General features: G+C 35.5%; 1 long non-coding RNA gene across 1 annotated transcript; it reads left to right on the top strand.

The window, feature by feature from the left end:
- Positions 1-14,565: 14,565 nt before the first annotated feature.
- Positions 14,566-17,300, top strand: LOC125226611. The gene is made up of 5 exons (XR_007177093.1): positions 14,566-14,693; positions 14,801-14,945; positions 15,160-15,413; positions 16,106-16,304; positions 17,005-17,300. It is a non-coding gene; the product is annotated as an uncharacterized LOC125226611 (long non-coding RNA).
- Positions 17,301-18,215: the final 915 nt, after the last annotated feature.

Consider the following 18,215-nt stretch of genomic DNA (forward strand, 5'->3'; position numbering starts at 1 on the left):
GTCAAACGGGATCCCAGGCTCCCATGAGCCGTGGCAAATTCCGGGATAACGCAAGGAGGATGATGATGACCTTGTATAAATAGATCCACGACAGATTCTGTCAAGAATATGTTAGGTACTAAGTATTAACATCTACTTTTTTACAAAAACAAGATGATTTGGAAAGTACCTGCTTTTAAGGATTTTACAGAAAACTAAATTTAATGCATTCTCAAGGGGCGTCACGGATAGGTAACGTATAGTGATGCTTTTAAAGCATCAATTATGGATCAAGTTTCTTCTTTACGACGTTTACACATTAGCGTTACGGATCTTTACGCAACAACGGAGACTGATTCTGATTTACAAATTATTGTTGTGTTGATCTTGTTTTGATACGACAGTGAATTACGCCTGTTGGTATGACTTGTCTCATAAGACAAGTATTCCCTGAGAAGGGACATTTTCCTTCATAAATAAGGAATGTATAATCCCTTCATAAAAATAATTTACGGAAACGTACGAACTTTGAACTAGCATGACATGTTTGTATGTTTCTGTAAAAATACGAACTCGCACATCTGTACTATCATTGTGCATCTCGCTCGCCCTTGTTAACTATTTGACTGCCATCTAGCGTTGCCACTAAAAATCTCGCCATACTAAACTTGACAATATTCCCGTGACGCTATTCCCGTCGGGATGCAAGCTTGTTCCCTATCGTGTGCGTAACTGTTAGAAGCGAATGATAGATGGCGTGAAAGACGAAATGAAGCCGAAGTATGCTAATACTATACACTCATAGCTGGGCACCGTTAATCAAATAGTCAACTTCGTTAATCGCTAATCCGTTACTAAAAAAGTTAACTTCGTTAATCGTTAAAGCGATACATTTCGACAAATTTAACGTAAGTTAAAGTTAATCGTTAATCCGTTAACACGTGAAAAAAAAGAACTTTTCTTTAAATATTTAGTTGCATCAGTATCCACTATAACGTATTATATTTCTGTAAAAGGCCGAAGTACAGCTAGCCTATTGAACTCTAGGCTGCACGTGGAAGGCAGTGATCGCCTGAGCTACTGCCAAGAGCTGTGTCAGGAGAGATGCTGGCGGTGACGGGACTATTGTGCCACTTTGGGCGGTAGAGGCTAGGGAAGCGAATGTGGTCGTAAATAGGGCTCGAATTTGCTGCCCTATCACTACAACAGTCGCCATGGTAAAGCTTAGGATTCACCGAATCAAAGTTAGTAAAAGCAAATCCACGTGAAGAATACTTTTTTAGGTAATATTTCGGACTTTTAGCAATCGACATCGGTAAAACCTAGGATTTACCGGTAAATCATAGGATTTGCCGTACTTCGGGCTTTTATAGTAGCGTTCAGAACGTGTTTTTCGCAGCGCAGATGGCGCCTGTGCCCTACTAGATTAACGATTAACGGACTCGGAGAAATTTAACGGAAGTTAACGAGTCCGTTAACATTTTTTCAAGTTAACTTAAAAGTTAATCCGTTAATCGAAATGTTAACTTCGTTAATTAACGATTAACGGATTAACGAGTTAATGCCCAGCTATGGATATAATTTTTGTCTCAATAATAATCTTTCAAACCAAAACAGAGATGAAGAAAAAGGACCTATGCTAAAGGTAAACTTTACTTATATTTATAAAAACTAGTGATAACAGAGTAAACAGATTATAAAAACAAAACAAATAATTCACATCTTCGCATTCATTAGTTGAAGTTGGGAATGGCTGCTCCGCTATCAAAACCCAACAGTTTCGCTGCAGGTTTAAATGGCCTATGCTTATACGGTTTAAGAAATGAAATCTCAATTCATAAACACCGAAGTTCAACAAAAACTTACAATATCTAACTGTAGTTTCTAACTAAAATAGTACAATAAGTTAGCCAAATAATAACATATTTCAACTTAATGTGAAATATGTAGGTATGTACATTTTTTTGGTTCAGTCTGAACCTATTTAGAATTTTATTTAGTCCGAGTTCAATAAAGCAAAATTTAACTAGGAACAAAAGCTGGATGTCTTATACTAATTTAAAAATTTCCCAATGAAGCCATTACCACATTAGTTAATTTTACACGTACCGAAAAAATAATCCCATGAAATAAATACATATGAAATCCTAATAAAAGTTATACGAAATATTTCTAAACCTATTTAATCGTTTCCGCTCAAGATAAAGGAACCAGCGCCTTAAAATTAATGCTCGCATTATGATTAATTGAACAATTAATCATTTGCGTAACGAAAGTCAGTTTTGTAACGTAAGAACGTCCGATTAGTTACGTGGCTGAAAACGATCTATTCGCGTGGGAAAACTAAACACAGTGCATCAATGGATAGGATGTTTGTTTCCACGGCGGAATCCGGTACGAGACAATTCTCGTGCGTTGTGTGCTGACTGGACGTATTCTTTTTTTTTTTATTTTTTTTTATTTTCTTTATTAAGGAAAACAAACAGCATTATATAATACATTGTAAATCGTACATTTAGGTGGATCATAAGCCAATGAAGTTTTCACTAATAGGTAACACTTATGTGTAAAAGTATGCACAAAGTTATAAATTTAAGCTAGTGTAACATAAGTTACTTTAGTACAAAACGTTACAAAATTATTATTTTTTGATACAAATGCATGCAAAAACTTAATTATAAAGTATTTCTAATCGTGTTTACATAACTAGTATACTTTTGATGAAAGATATCGGTATGGCTATACATAGTATTATGGGTGGAGCAGGCTCTTATAGTAAAACGATTTGTTGAGTAATTATTCCTACATGGCTTTACAGCAAAGGTATTTTTGGAGCGAGTACGCAGACCGGAGCATTTAAGAGATATGTTACTTAATAGATATGGAGAATCAACAATATTATTGATAATTTTATAAAGTAAGATCTGGTCACTGTGTTCTCTACGTTTCTGCAAGGGTACAATATCGTTGAATGTAACATTCTTAAATTTAGTTTTCAGACGATTTATGAATTTCTTTTGAATGCGTTCAATTGAGTTAATATAACAATGATATTGTGGGTTCCACGTCGTAGATACATATTCTAATTGAGACCGTACAAGTGTTTTATATAAAATTTTAAGAGTATTACAGTTTTTAAAATCACTTCCTTGTCTAAATATGAATCCCAACATTTTATAAGCTTTCGCGGTAATTTTCTGAATATGAGATGAGAATAGCAATTCCTGATCTAGTTGTATTCCCAGGTCCCTGATCTCAGTTACCTTTCTAAGTTTAGTGTTTAGTAAATTATAGTTATAAATAATAGGTTTACGTTTTCGAGAATAAGAAATAAAGGAACATTTATCAACATTCAAAACCAGCTTATTGTTAACACAATATTCTCCCAGGCGGTTCAAATCCTGTTGAAGTTCTAAGCAATCTTGTTCGTTCTTAATTATTTTAAAGATTTTGGTATCATCTGCGTAAAGTAGAATTTGAGAGTTTAATATACAATTAGTGACATCATTTATAAATATATTAAACAGCAGGGGTCCAAGGTGGGAACCTTGAGGGACACCTGAAGAAATGGGAACGAAACTAGATAGGTAACCCTTCACCGCTACAGCTTGACTTCTATTATGTAAATACGATTCGAGCCATCTCAGAAGATCGCCATGTATACCGACCGCTTCTAGCTTTTTTAATAACAACAAGTGGGAAATTTTATCAAAGGCCTTCGAGTAGTCGGTATACACTGCGTCCACCTGATAGCCGTTACTCATGGCTTCAAGGACAATGTCAAGAAATTCACACAAATTAGACTCTGTCGAGCGACCACTCACAAAACCATGTTGATGGGGAGTCAATAAGGGTTTAACAGCTGGAAACAATTGATCGTAAACGATTTTTTCAAAGAGTTTGGGAATCACTGATAATTTAGAAATACCGCGATAATTCTTGACATTGTGTTTGTCTCCATTTTTGTGGATGGGTACAACCAGAGATCTCTTCCACGTATCTGGTAAGATTCCCTGTTTAAACGAAAGTGTAAATAATATTGACAGTGGTAAAGCTAATTGCTTTGAACATTTTTTTAGAAATACGGGATGAAGTCCATCGGGGCCCATACCTTTTGATACGTCAAGTCGTGCTAAATATCTTTCGACGGTGCTAGGGCTAGTGTCTATTGTACTAATCAAAATGTTATTACTTTCCGATACAGGTTGCGGGCTATCAGCAATATGAGTAGTATCGTTTTCAAATACTGACTGAAAAAATGTATTGAATACGTTTGCCATACTTTGACCATCCGATGCTACGCAACTATTCAAGTATATTGAGTCAGGTATATCGTTGTTACCCTGCTTGGATTTAATAAATGACCAAAATTGTTTAGAATTGTATTTTATATTACTCTCTGCGCGCGATATGAACAAATCGTAGCAAGCTTTTTCAAGATTTTTGACTTCACGTCTCAATGATGAAAATGAATTGTAATCACTCTGTCGGTTATAAATTTTCCATTTTTTATGAAATTTAAGTTTTTTCTGTATTAATTTAATTAATTCTTTATTAAACCAAACCGGGTATTTATGATTATCTGTAATTAATTTTGAGGGTATGTGTTTATCTAACACGCCATCAATGACGCGATAAAAAATTTGAACTGCCTCTTCTACGTTTTTTTTATTAAGTTGCGAGTCCCAGTCTATTTCGGACAAATCTAAATTGATATTGACATAATCGGCCGAATGGAAGCGTCGAGAAGTACGTTGTGCAGGTTTTAAGAAGACTTTGGTGCACCCAAGAGTTGTTTTTAATACTAATGATGGATGATGAGGGTCTTCTGGGTATGAAAGTGGATTCGTGCGTGAAACCGAACAGGGATTGTTAGTGATAACTAAATCAAGACATCTGTTATTAGTATTAGGCGTATTATTATACTGGTTCCATCCCGTAAAGCACATAAACGCAAATAATTGAGAGGTCAATATATCAGAAAGAGGGTTCTGTAGTATTAATTTCTCATCCACCGATCCAAGCTCCCACACAGCGTCTCTAATATTGAAATCTCCGACCAATATGAAACTGTCATTTGAGTTATCTAAATATAGGTTAGATAAATGTTCAAAAAACATTAATTGAGATTGTATTTGATGATGGTTCTGTGGAAAATAACAACAAAAGATATGCAAGTTCAATGTTACAGGACTCCGTCCAAGCGAAATTGTAACAGTAGTTATATCAGCGTCGGGAAATGTTGGTAAACTACTAGTTTTTTGCATATTCACAATAAATGGCCGGCGCACGGCTATAAGCGTACCGCCTCCCAAGGTCATACCTACACGCTGATAGTCGCGGTCCGTCCTATAAACGTTGTACCTGCTGTCAAACAATTCGGTGTCATAAATACCGGGAAGCAACCAAGTCTCACTTAAACAAATGACGTCATAATCGTTAAGTAAAACATTTCTAAAAAATATCTTACTTTTTGTTCTTAGGCCACGGACGTTTTGATAAAACACATTAAGTTCCATTTAATAAAAAGATTAAAGTGTCAATATTTATCCTGGATAGTAATTTAGTTTCAAACACTTTATTTTTTATGTTCGTAGGTAAACGAGTTCCCACAATATTAATGTTAATGCAGTTATAATAATATATGGCTAGCAGTACAGGCTCCAAAATTATACCATTCAAACACTTATAATTATTTGATGTTATGTAATCGCAATAGTAACATGTAATAGGCAGTAACAGTAATGAAAAATTTGCAAGCTTAAAACATAAGAAAATTATCATAATACCTTTTATGCTAATAGTTTCCAACTCTAACAAAAGTATTGTAATCATAATGTTAAAACAGACAACCATATAATAAAAAATAGCGCATATCAGACAATTTTTTTTAAACTTTCTTCAGACGTGATATGAATAACCGGTGATTTATCCGAGCGTCGCACCATGACGGTGCAGTTTCGCACCCAGCAGTAAGCGTTAAGCGTTTTTATGGGATAGGAGGCAAACGAGCAGACAGGTCGCCTGATGGTAAGCGATCACCGCCGCCCATGGACACCCGAAACACCAGAGGTGTTGGAGGTGCGTTGCCGGCCTCGACTGTTAGTTCTTCGATTTATGATATATCGTCACTACTTTGAAAAAATCTCGTATCGCACAATGCTACTTAAAATTGAAACGTCGTAACTCTATATGCATCCCATACATAGTTACTACATTTCGTATTTTCATTGACAGAAAAAGATACGACGTTTTTTTCAAAATAGTGACGATATCTAGTACACCTGATATCGTATCGCCTCAGTCAAATCATACTGATCTGTCAACAGGCGCATTGGACACTGTCCCGATCGGGCGATTGCGACTAGTATTGCTATTATTGTTTAGAGCTCACTTCGTCACATTGCTGGGCAAAGGCGCCCCTTTACTCCACTCATCCCGATTAATAGTAATATCTGGCCAGTCTTTCAACAATGAGGACATTCCGCAATCGCTGACGTGGTCTGCCGGATCGCAATGGTTTGACTGATGGGCTTCCACTCCGTGGTAATCTTGGCACAAGTCGTTTAGCATTCAGGATACCAGATCAGTCCCATTTCAAAAAATCACGCGCACACAAAGGCACATCACGTTGTACCAACCCTTATAATTGCTTCGTGGCAATGTAAGCCGAACGGTGCCGGAACCGTCCGATCGGGAAAGTGTCCAACCTCTGATGGCTCCAAAAATGCCAAACAATAAAAAGTTTTCGAATACAATGGAGCCCCACTTTTCACCATCACGGGCCGGCACGCAAGCACCTGTTTTCGCGGCAAACAGCTATTTTCGTGTGTTGATGAATGTTTTGCCAATTCTTTTCTATCGTAGGCGCGTCCGGGCATTCAGTGCGTAGCTAGTTTTAGAGAGGTTATACACTACAACCCGTGGAATGACGATTACAACAAACAATTCTGCTGCACCACGAGTAATATTCGCCGCAACATCCATTTGACATTTTATCGTCAAATTGGAAATATTACGAAGATGTAGCATATTTTGAACATGAGCCTATTTCAAGGTGACTATACTTATTTGAAATAAACTGCAGTTAATTTGATCTAAGTATCAGATCAATTAACAGTCAACTGTGACATTCCTCGCACAGAGGAATAGGGGTATCTGGAAATCTCATCTTTCAGCTCTTTACCACCTGATGAGAAAGCAAAGAAGAGCTTACATACACACTACCCCTGGTTTCCCACCGTATGCAGTTTGGAGTGAAGAGTTCCTGGGAGAAATTAGTTACCAAATGGTAAATAGTCCTCCGTGGTGCTTACCGAGTGTACAAACTTCTTAACAACAGCACAGTCATGTGACGATGTGGAAGCCATAGGGTAAAAAACATGGCGCGGATATGACGTGGAACAACAACGTGACGCCGCCTTGTTGACTGGAATAGATTTAACGACTTAACAGCGTAGTTTGTTGTTCAGGCGTCATTCGCTTTCGGGATCTCCTTATTGAGGTAGACAAGGCACGGATACTAACCCCCTTATTCATATACGTACACTAAAGTTATCAAGCCGATAAAGTTCGTTTGTCCTTTTCTATCACACCAATACGTCGGAAAGGGACAAATGAACTTTATCGGCGTGATAACTTTAGTGAACGTTTATGAATAAGGGGGTAAGAAGCCAATTCTAATTTTAAAATCTGTGTTGATTTTAGACAGGATTTAATTCGACGACCTTTAATGTTACCTTTAGTTAGGATCAACGAGATCGTTCATCCTGAAATGATGTGAAATGAGAAATTCTGTGAGATAATTCTCACGCACGACTTTCGCCTTTCATTTCCTAAACTGACCAGTTTTTCTAAATAAACGAAGATAGCAAAAAAATGTTTATTATTCCGATTATTTAATTGTGGAATATGAAAATCGTGCCGTTACTTATGTACTCGTATAATTCCGGCTTGCCAATAAATAGACTACAAAGTTGAGAAGGTTCGTGACACAAATAGGATAGAACGGAATAAGAATTGATAGCACCACTTATTTTTCTAGGCTCAGAAAGCTGGAGAATTAACATCCTTGACAAAATTTATTCAATAAATAAAAAGTGACTAGTATGTACAAATAAACAATTAAAATATAAAAATTAAAACTAAAGTACCTTAAAAATTTTAATAAAACTAAATAAAATATATAAACTAAAAAAAAAGACCTCCGCGAGCTGTACCGGGTGCAAAGGTGCCCATCAAACTTGCCGCATTGCCACGTTGGATGGCAATGGACAACCTTTGCACCAGGTACGAGGAAATAGATTTAACGATTCTAAATGTGATACGTAATTTATTGTTCACGACTTATTTAGCGATCCCACGCCTATAAAAGTAGACGCAGTAAAATGATGACGAAGCTATTGCGAATAGCTATGCTATAATATGTTATAACTTTATAGTGTTTGATTCGTGATAAACAAACCCCACGTTGCTTTATCTCACACCTAATACATACTACTTACTACTCGTGACAACTAATGACCACTTACTATTCAGCTACGAAAACAATATAAACTAATTCAAAGAGCTATATGTAATGCCCGGCCAAAGATCCCGGGAATGCAGATTTAAGATCCAATTTTAATATAAATAGCTAGCTCAAATACCACTTTCGACCAGTAGCATTGTAATGTATACAGCATTGGAAAAAATTTCAACAGTGAAACGACATGAGAGGCCTCCACTATACAAATAACTATTTACGTGTAATTATCCTGACTTATTAGTCACATTTAAGCAAATAAATAAAGGTGTCGTCACTTAAAGTCGGTTAAAATCGAAACTTCGATTTCGTAGCATCGCTGAAAAGACGAAACACAAAATCACACAGCACACAAAGAACCATTAACGTTTTAATGACCCCAAAAATATTTTAATAGTGTACAAGAATTCTTGACAAATGTACGATAAAGCTGGCGAAACAGCAAGGCCCTTTCGGTGCTCGCCAAAAACCGTTATCGTAATTTTATCGCAACTCGTGACCAGAAAGCATGACAGAGCTAAATCCTCGAAGCATTTACTCCTTATGTACGTGCCAAGTAGCACTTTCACGTGACTTTAAGAGCCCACTGTGCCCTACTGCAATGGCCTCCCCTCTCTTTTCCCCTCGTCTCTGTTCAATGCTATGTCTGGGCACTTACTCAAAATTGACTCCAAATTGTCCCGCTATCACCAATGTGGTCTGCTACTCGGTTTGATTCAAGGGAATCCCACATTCATCTCTTGATCTTGTAGCTCTCCTCAAAAATTTGTCACTTCCTAGATAAGATTTATACTCGTACCTGCTAAATACTTGCACTTCAACGTTCGTTTTGAATCAGTCCATGGGTGTGGCGCCACGAGTACATTATTAACTGCCTGTGTTATTTTGAAACCGTAGTGATATTTATATGTGCAAAACAGTTTATTTTTGAAAAGTTTTTATGCCTAGAAAAATCTGTGCCACGTGTAAGAAAATATTTAGCCTCGCATAAATCTGCTATGAGACAAATACAACGGACATTCGCTAAAAATAAGTAATAAAGTGGTTTCAAAGAAAATGATAAAGGACTTAGGCATATTTACTAGCCAGGCCTCGCCACTTGGCAGCTTTTTATGCGAACGCTAAAGATCATATTAATACTTGTTTCATTCGGAAGTTGAGATCAGTATTAGTCGACTGGATTTTAAAGCCTTTAACACCAGGGCCCTCAGCCAAGGCACCAATCGCTTACGATCCATTAAAATTGAGTAGGGATAGAGAAATATGATTAGACTACAAAGCAAAGGATTCACATCTTAGCTGACACCATGCCATTTTGTCACATTTACTAAACATCTAAGTTTTTGGTATACTATTTGTTCAAACAAGCGTGGAGTGTGAAGCATCTATGTCTCTCTGTTTAGCTTATTTAGTTCTTGATTTTTATTTTCATAATGGCAAGTTAACTATAACACCCCGCTACCCCTTAATTAATTACACCCTAAATTACCTAACTTAAGTCCAAATTGTTAGCCCTAATTAAAACAATACACTATTAAAAATTGGCCATTAAAACAAATACTGTGATCGTCTAGTAAGTGGTAGGACCCCGTAGTTGTGCGTAGCAATCCAGATTCTTTTTACCTTTAGGAACTTGCTATTAGGGGTAAATTTAAGTTGATAAAACTAAGGCAGTAATATATTCACTTGAGGTATAATAAGCTGAGAGAACGTCATTTGTGAAAGAATTTAGTGCGTTGAGATAAAAGTGTGTGAGAATGGTAAAATTGTGTAAGGAATATAAATACAGGAAATATATTAAAAATAAATACAAGACATTATTTAAAATGGGGTTAATTGTTTCCGACCCACGAGTCCCTTATACGTAGGAATAATAGGTGTATAATATAATATAGCCTATTATAAGGACCTCGCTCGAGCATATGTACAAACTAGGTTGCTGGTTCAATTTATGCTTTATCAAACATTGAACAAATGGGATCCTTAGAACAAAAGTAAACTGATGTAAAGTGTCTTTGCTCTACTTAAAAATGTACTACCATAATAGTAGATATCAAATATTTAATCAAGGATCCTTTAATCCCGGTATAATTTTATATGTTTTGGGATGTTTCTGCAACCAAGTCCTCTAACGTCAGGATAGAAACTGCTCTGCCTACCCCTGGTCTATCAAGGAAACAGAATATCTATTTTGATACCCTTTATTGGGCCTATTCATTGACCTTCTTTTGATACTAAGACAAATACTTCATTGATCTAGCCTTTCGAACGACAAAACCCCAGACTCACACGCCATCCCATATATATATTTTGGTTCGGCCATAGCCATCGAAGGTTGTCCAAGATCACAAAATATAAATTCTATATGCGTGCAATTTCCCACGTTCCGAGTATAGTGGTCCATTGCTTGACATCGTGTTTCACTAGTCAATGCTAGAATTGTTTGGTCTCCCAGACAACGTTATCGTTAACCATATTATGAAAATGGAATGATGATTCCAAAGTCTGCCAATCTCGAGGCCAGTGTCAATGATTCAACTTTTGTGAACAATCTTATTTTTATATCAATGATTCTCCTTGATAGCGACAGGATCCTAACATCCATAGATGTCCTATGCCTCCCTAGTATTTAGTATTAGTATTAATTCCCACAAGTTATCCTTTAACTCTAATAAAGTTTACATGTTATGAACAATAAATAAAGTTATTAATCCTACTTCATTGATATAGCAAAATTATCTTACTTAAGGATGAGACAATAGTATGAAAATCCTTCTAATCACCCAAAGAGATTCTAGCTAATAGAATGTGTATGTACATAAAGTAAATATGTGTAATATTTTATGTATCTATTTTGTTACATATAGTAGTCATATTAGAGATACTCAGATCCGAATTTTAATTAATAATATTCTAAATTAACTGTTAGTGTTAATTGTATGTAATAAATAAATTGAAATTTGAACGACTTTAAATAATTACCACATAAATATAACATTCATGAATATCTTGTTCATATGAAATGAATAAGTACCACTATTTAAAATTATCACCTTCAGAAAATAGCACTAATCTAAAATTACAAATATAAACACATTCAAAATAAACAATTTGGACACTTACTTGTAGTCTTCAAGTCTACTTTACCAAGATACCTCCTCGCCAGTCTCCAACCTCTCAATCTTGTATCTCAAATCCGCTTCCTACTTAAACTCCTGATGTGTTTCTTCAACGATTCCTAGTCGAATGCCTACCTAACCCTCAGATGTGAACACCTCAACGTTCCCTCGCCGAATGCCCTCTCTGACGCTGCGCTCTGAGTTTTATTGTCCCGATTTTAACGCATGCGCTGTGTTGTTTTATGGCAAATAATGTCTGATTTCGCCAGTTGTGCCTAAAACGCCTATTGTGCCGGTTTTGCCTATTGTGCCTAAAACGCCTATTGTGCCGATTTTGCCTATTGTGCCTAAAACGCCTATTGTGCCGGTTTTAATTCCGAGAATTTCTATTTTTAATTTGTTGGAATTCCATTTCGTATGTAAGTTGTTTTCGTTTTATTTATTTGCAATTTTTTAAGTTTTTATCTCTGTATGCATTTGTTTCTAAGCATAATTATTATAGATATATCTTATGATTTGAACCGAGGACTGTGTGGTCCGTTACATCTGCCCCTTTTATTTTCGTTTGATTCAAAATAACATTTTGTGTTAAACGAAAATAACCAATAAAATAATTCAGTTATTGAAATTTTCAATTTCCCATTTTCATAGTTGTGGTGAATAAAAGTGACCAATACTCAAAAGAACCTCACTGATCCAGCACGAATTATGAACTTAATAGTTACCCAGACACATGAGTCAAATTGTCACCAGCCAGAATTTTCATTCCAGTAAAAGCATTTGGTTGTGAATCAAATGTACCCTAATGGTAAAATCCTTGCATCCTCATATGGGTAGTTAGTCACATTGTCCGACAGGTAACCCGCTATCTCCATTGTCCAGATATTATGAACTTACAAAGATCTCTTCACTAGAAAGAAAAAGCCTTTCTATTCTCAGGTAGCCACTGACAACTGTTCTCCCCATAGTTCAAGGAACCAGTCCACAACTCAATACTAATCAATAATTTTCTTCCTTTCTCGGCATAATGCCCTATGTATAATTATAAGAGTAATCAGACAATCAATGTTTTAATCAAATCAACAATTTTATAAATATGATTCCATGTTAAGTCACATTTTTTTTTTTTTATATATGTCAGACAAAATTATCTGATTTATCCCATAAAGACACAGGGTGTGTGTTTAGTTCGTTTGTTAGCGGCATGTAGAGTATGTTGTTACCAAAAGAATGTACCTGTAAAAGGTATAAATTATTTATCCTAACACCTAACTCTTTTGGTATCAAGTTTGTGTAACCCTTTCCCCATTTCGAAATTCCAATAACTGCCGTCACTATTCTCAAACTTGCAAACATGAAGAAACCCTTCATATCTTCAAACGACTCTTCATCCATTCATCTAGCTAAACCTCTCTTCTTTCTATTATGCGAATCTCATTTATACTACTCGTTCAGATTTCATCCTTCCTCATACGCTCAATTTTACTGTTTCTGACATACCTGCAAGTCCACTTAGATAATGACAGTAAAAATAATATATAATGTCATAATTAAAAAGCTCTCCCTTTTTCTTGTTGCTATTTCAATTTTTCAAATTGATCAGAAATTAAAAATAATAAACATAGGTACTTATATCGTAAGTACAGGGACTATGTTATTTTTTTACTTTATGAATCACCTTATGCAATCACGTCTTACATTTAACTTTCGCATTAACCCTATACAAACGGCACGCAAACTGCAAAATATTGTATGTGATGCCAATTACCGTTAAGTATTAATTACTTACATTTTGTTAACCTATAGTTCAAGACGCAAAGTTAAATTATGGAAGATGATACTGCTAAGAATTCTCCTTTTGTAAGTAGGAAAAATAATACAAGTACCTAACTTGTTACGCCTAGCTGCTCTGATAACATCTTCTAACTCTATGACATAACTATCTTCTAGTATTATCGTTACAAACATACACACATACCTTCATACTGAACTGTCATTAGCTTAATAAACCTATCGAACACGCATGTGACACTGTTTGAGTTGCAGGCGTCCATAGGTTACGGTAACCGCTTTACATCAGGCGGGCCGTATGCTTGTTTGCCACGCAGTATATAAAAAAGATGGAAGACACATGAGTGAAAGTTTCCAAACATGACGAAATATGAGACTTGGTTGCACATAATATTGTACATGTACTATTTTTCTGAAAAAATGATTGCAACGATTGTTGCATTGTTACACAACGATGGTAGTATGGCTACCGTACCGTACATCGAAATCTACAGATCCAACTGAAATCTTACTTTGTTTTGTAAACGATTGAACAAGAATTACGTTTCGAACAGTATGCGAGCGAAACCGCGGGCAAAAGCTAGTAAATCCTGTACTACTACGCATTACCTATTTATCTCATTTTATAACTAATATGGTTCTACGATCCGTTATTTAGCAAAACATAGAAAGTTTGAAATTTGGTGTTCTTCAACTGACCTTTTAATTTGTCATAGTATACTAGCAGTTTAAACAAAGTTTTACTATAATAATATTTTTCTCCTCAATGAAACTCCACAGAATATATTTATATGAATCATGGATGTTTCCCTTGTATACAAGCATGTTTTCATCCATTCAAATAGGCATATCGTCGCTTAGCACCCATAGCACAAAATTTGATAGGTTTGGGGCTAAGTTGAACTGTGTAAGATGTCCCCAATATTTATTTATTTATTTCATATTTATATAAAAAAAAAGCATTAAGATTGAATGTAAACGTCAAATCACTGTCTCTATTTTATTATTCTACAATTCGTTCCACATAGTCTGCAGAGCCCCATTCATACTGGATAAATTTTAGTCGCATCCGGTCCGTCAAATGTTTTATGATCTATAGAGCCCTTTTGATTTTTCTATGGCAACATTTGCTATGCTGACGTCAATGCCACATCATTACTGTCAGTCAGACAGAAATAAAAGAAAAATGGATGCCGTTCAGACGTACACGCATTATTTGGAACTGAAAATTACGTAATTTATCGACCTGCTGGCTTGTATTTGTTATAAATCATAAAAAAGTGAGTAATACATTAACTAAGTAATGATATATGTTGTTAGTAATGTGGTAAATACAACACAAAATGTGTATAACGAATGTAATAAATAAATGCTTGTTTGGTTTTAGATTATGGAAAACATCATGAACAATAATGAAACAAACCGAACCTTTAGCTACAATAATAAAATGACCCCATGACGCCAGTGGAACTACGTGGTTTTCTTTCATGATGATTTGATGATACCATAATGGAATTAGCCAAGTTTTCGCCGTAAGTAATAATGTATTTAACTTGTCCATCACAAAGCAGTTCATAGTTTAGTTTAAACCTTGACTTGCTAAAATGGTAAAATGTTTTCCAATAGAGAGATTGTCTAATTCCTATAGCGCACTATAATAACATTCTAATTCTGGTCTTAGAGATGGAGAATTTTAGTAAGCCTACAACTTCCTATTTCTTATGTCCGCCTATTTACATGTTTCAGGTATTGGGTGCTAGATGCCCCTTGGAGTTAAGCCCCAGTGCCACTATACTACCTTACCAGTTATGTGTGGGTGTTATAGTCCTAAGACACCCCGGAGGTACAAAGGGCCTTCACAAACTCACGCCACGCCTTCCTATCTTCAGCGACCCTCGTGACCTCGCTGCCACTCACAGCTCCTTTTCGACGGACCGCTTCCATGAGTAGACAAGGCACCGACGATCACGGCTTGCATCACCTGTACTGCTTCGTAATATGTAAGTTACACTTTTAATGTCTAATGATTCTGTAATCTGTTAACTAATCTCACCTAGTGTTAATAAAATTATTTGTATGCCTTGAATTATAAGGTACGGATTCGAACCGCGACCCATTGTCCTTGAGAACTGTCATCTGATATTTGCCAGTTGCTTTTGAGTGAAGGAAATCATCGTGAGGAAACCAGACTAATTTCAATAAGACCTATTGAAAATTAGTGCCTACGCCAAATCCTGGAATTAGATGTCAAGCAGACTCCATGCTTCCATGAGCTGTGGCAAACACCGGAATAATGCAATTTTAAAGTATGACCAAGCAATGTTGGTTTTAAGCAAAAAATTGTATAAATGAAGAATGTAAGCATTACCGAATGTCAATAATAAGAATCATGCTTAGTTTGTAATCAAGTAGGCCTGTACAAAAATGCCCCTTCAATTTTTATTTATTTATTTACCTTTTATGTTGTTGTTAAGTCAATTATTTCAATTTGGTTTGACTAAACTTTATTTCGATAATAGTTTAGTATGATAAAATTTGAAATTCATCCCGTAATTAAAGTAGACCCTAATTAATAAAATGATCAAATACCTATTTCGTTATAAAATCTCTGCCAATCTTATTCTTATAACTTATGCTTATAACTAGGACTTATTTCCTACTTAATTAATAAATATTTTCTTAAATTTTCCAGAGTATGCTGAACACCGCTGCCATTATACTAGGAACAACGTCCTGCCCCTTCCCCGGCTGCGCACAAATTGGAACTCCATGCCCCTGCATGCCCCTTCGACTGAGCAACGTGTGTGTGCTCGAAACACATTCACTTGCAACAAAATGACTCCCAGGCTGACCTGGCTCAGCTTTTGTATGTCTGATCTACATAGACAATGGTAAAATATTTTATTTATTTATTTATTATTCTTTGGTTTACTCTAGGGTAAATTATATTATTTGCTCTTATTCCTGATTCTAATAATAGCAAATCTACTACAGACTGACTCCATTTGTTCATCCAAACTATTATACTGTGCACTATATTTGGCACAAACACTACTACTAAGTCTAAAATCTTAAGTCTAGCTTATCTACCTAACCAGTCAAATTGATCTATGCTAACCTACTGCATCCACTGATAACTGGTTCAAAAAAATCAAAACACAGACAGACGGATAATCTGACAAATTAAGTCATAAATATAGGAAACCTATGATCAACTTCCTCACTCTATTTTATAGTATACTAGAATTAGTGTAATCACAATCTACTGATAAATATTTTAAAAAACTTGCTCTTGGCAATTATGCTTTCCTATTGTAACCTTGGGTTATATTGTAGACTACTCCATAGTTGATATATTTACTAGCTACATGCTACCTAAAGAGCTGAAGTTTTATAAAACCAATAAGTGGGATGACAATACAATATTACAATATCATTGAAAGCCAACTTCATGAAGATGTCTTGACAAACAATGCAATTCATTATATGACTTGTTGACCTGTATGTATAAAAAAGGAATGCACATCCAATAGTGGAATTGCATTCTAAATGTTTTAACTGAAATGTATTTACCCTTCATTTTTGTTCCAGGTTTCAATGAAAGAGTGAAAATTCTTCTCCATGTACAATCACTTCCAACGCCTACACTGACTACACCAAATATGATCATCACTCAACGTGTCTCATATCAAGATACTTTTTAAAAGTCATCAAGAAGGAACATAATATCTTTTCCCATGGTTTCCTGAATAATCCTAACTAAAAGTTACTTCTCTATTCTATTTTTCCTGCATGGAGTGGCGCTTTTCCGTCTAATGGAACCAACAAGAACATGTATGCTCTGGGTTTTTTTTGTGCACCTTTCCGATATTACTAATAAAGCATTTTGTGGGTGTTTCATTTACCATCTTCCTTCATAATTTTGCTAGTGTGTGATTCACCATATCCCTAATTATTAAATGCAATAGCTACTGCAATCTGTTCACTGATGGGAATCATTTCATGTTAACACAGCTTTGAATACTATCTTAAATAATGACTACTGACTGTCAATAAAAATATTCCTAGCTATAAGCTTGACTGAGGTTAATGAATGGTGTGCCTAACTCCTTAACTTGAGTACACTTAAGTACTATGCTTAAATTCTAGATTGTATGTTCTAAATTCTAGACGTTCTCGTCAATAAGCTACTTGATTGTTTGTCTCTTTCAAGTAATTATAATTTGTTTACATTTCAGTGGATGACAACTAATCCTTAGTTGTTAGTAAGCATGAGACGTGCCAATTGCTACTAGTTTCCCTATGATTATGAATACCATTACATTACTTATTCTATTGTTAATCTCATTTAAAAATAAATCAAAATCAGATCAAAGAGTCTCCCTGTTGACAACATAAGATTATTGTCAGTATAATCACAGCTAAAATAAATATTTCACAGCTTAACGCTTGTCTAGATCAATCATCATTTTATTTCCTAGTTCTTCTCTAGCTGATAACAGCTTATTACTAATCAGTTGATAACACGGAAAAGGGGCGAGAAGATAGTGAGGTAAGAGTGAACATGATATTGTCTTGCTGTCAAAGTGACATCTACCATGATATGCGACACTGTTGACACATGAAGAATAGATTTTGACAAAATGTACTTAATCAAGTCTGTGTATCGCATACTGTCATTAATTTAGCTTATTCTGTTTCTTAAAAGAACATGCCAATACTAGCAACTTGTACATGACATACATACATACTACATGCCAAATCTAGTTAGAAATCAATTCCTACAGAGGCCCACAGAGCAA

This window comes from Leguminivora glycinivorella, chromosome 5 (genome assembly GCF_023078275.1).
Source record: "Leguminivora glycinivorella isolate SPB_JAAS2020 chromosome 5, LegGlyc_1.1, whole genome shotgun sequence".
Taxonomy (NCBI): domain Eukaryota; kingdom Metazoa; phylum Arthropoda; class Insecta; order Lepidoptera; family Tortricidae; genus Leguminivora; species Leguminivora glycinivorella.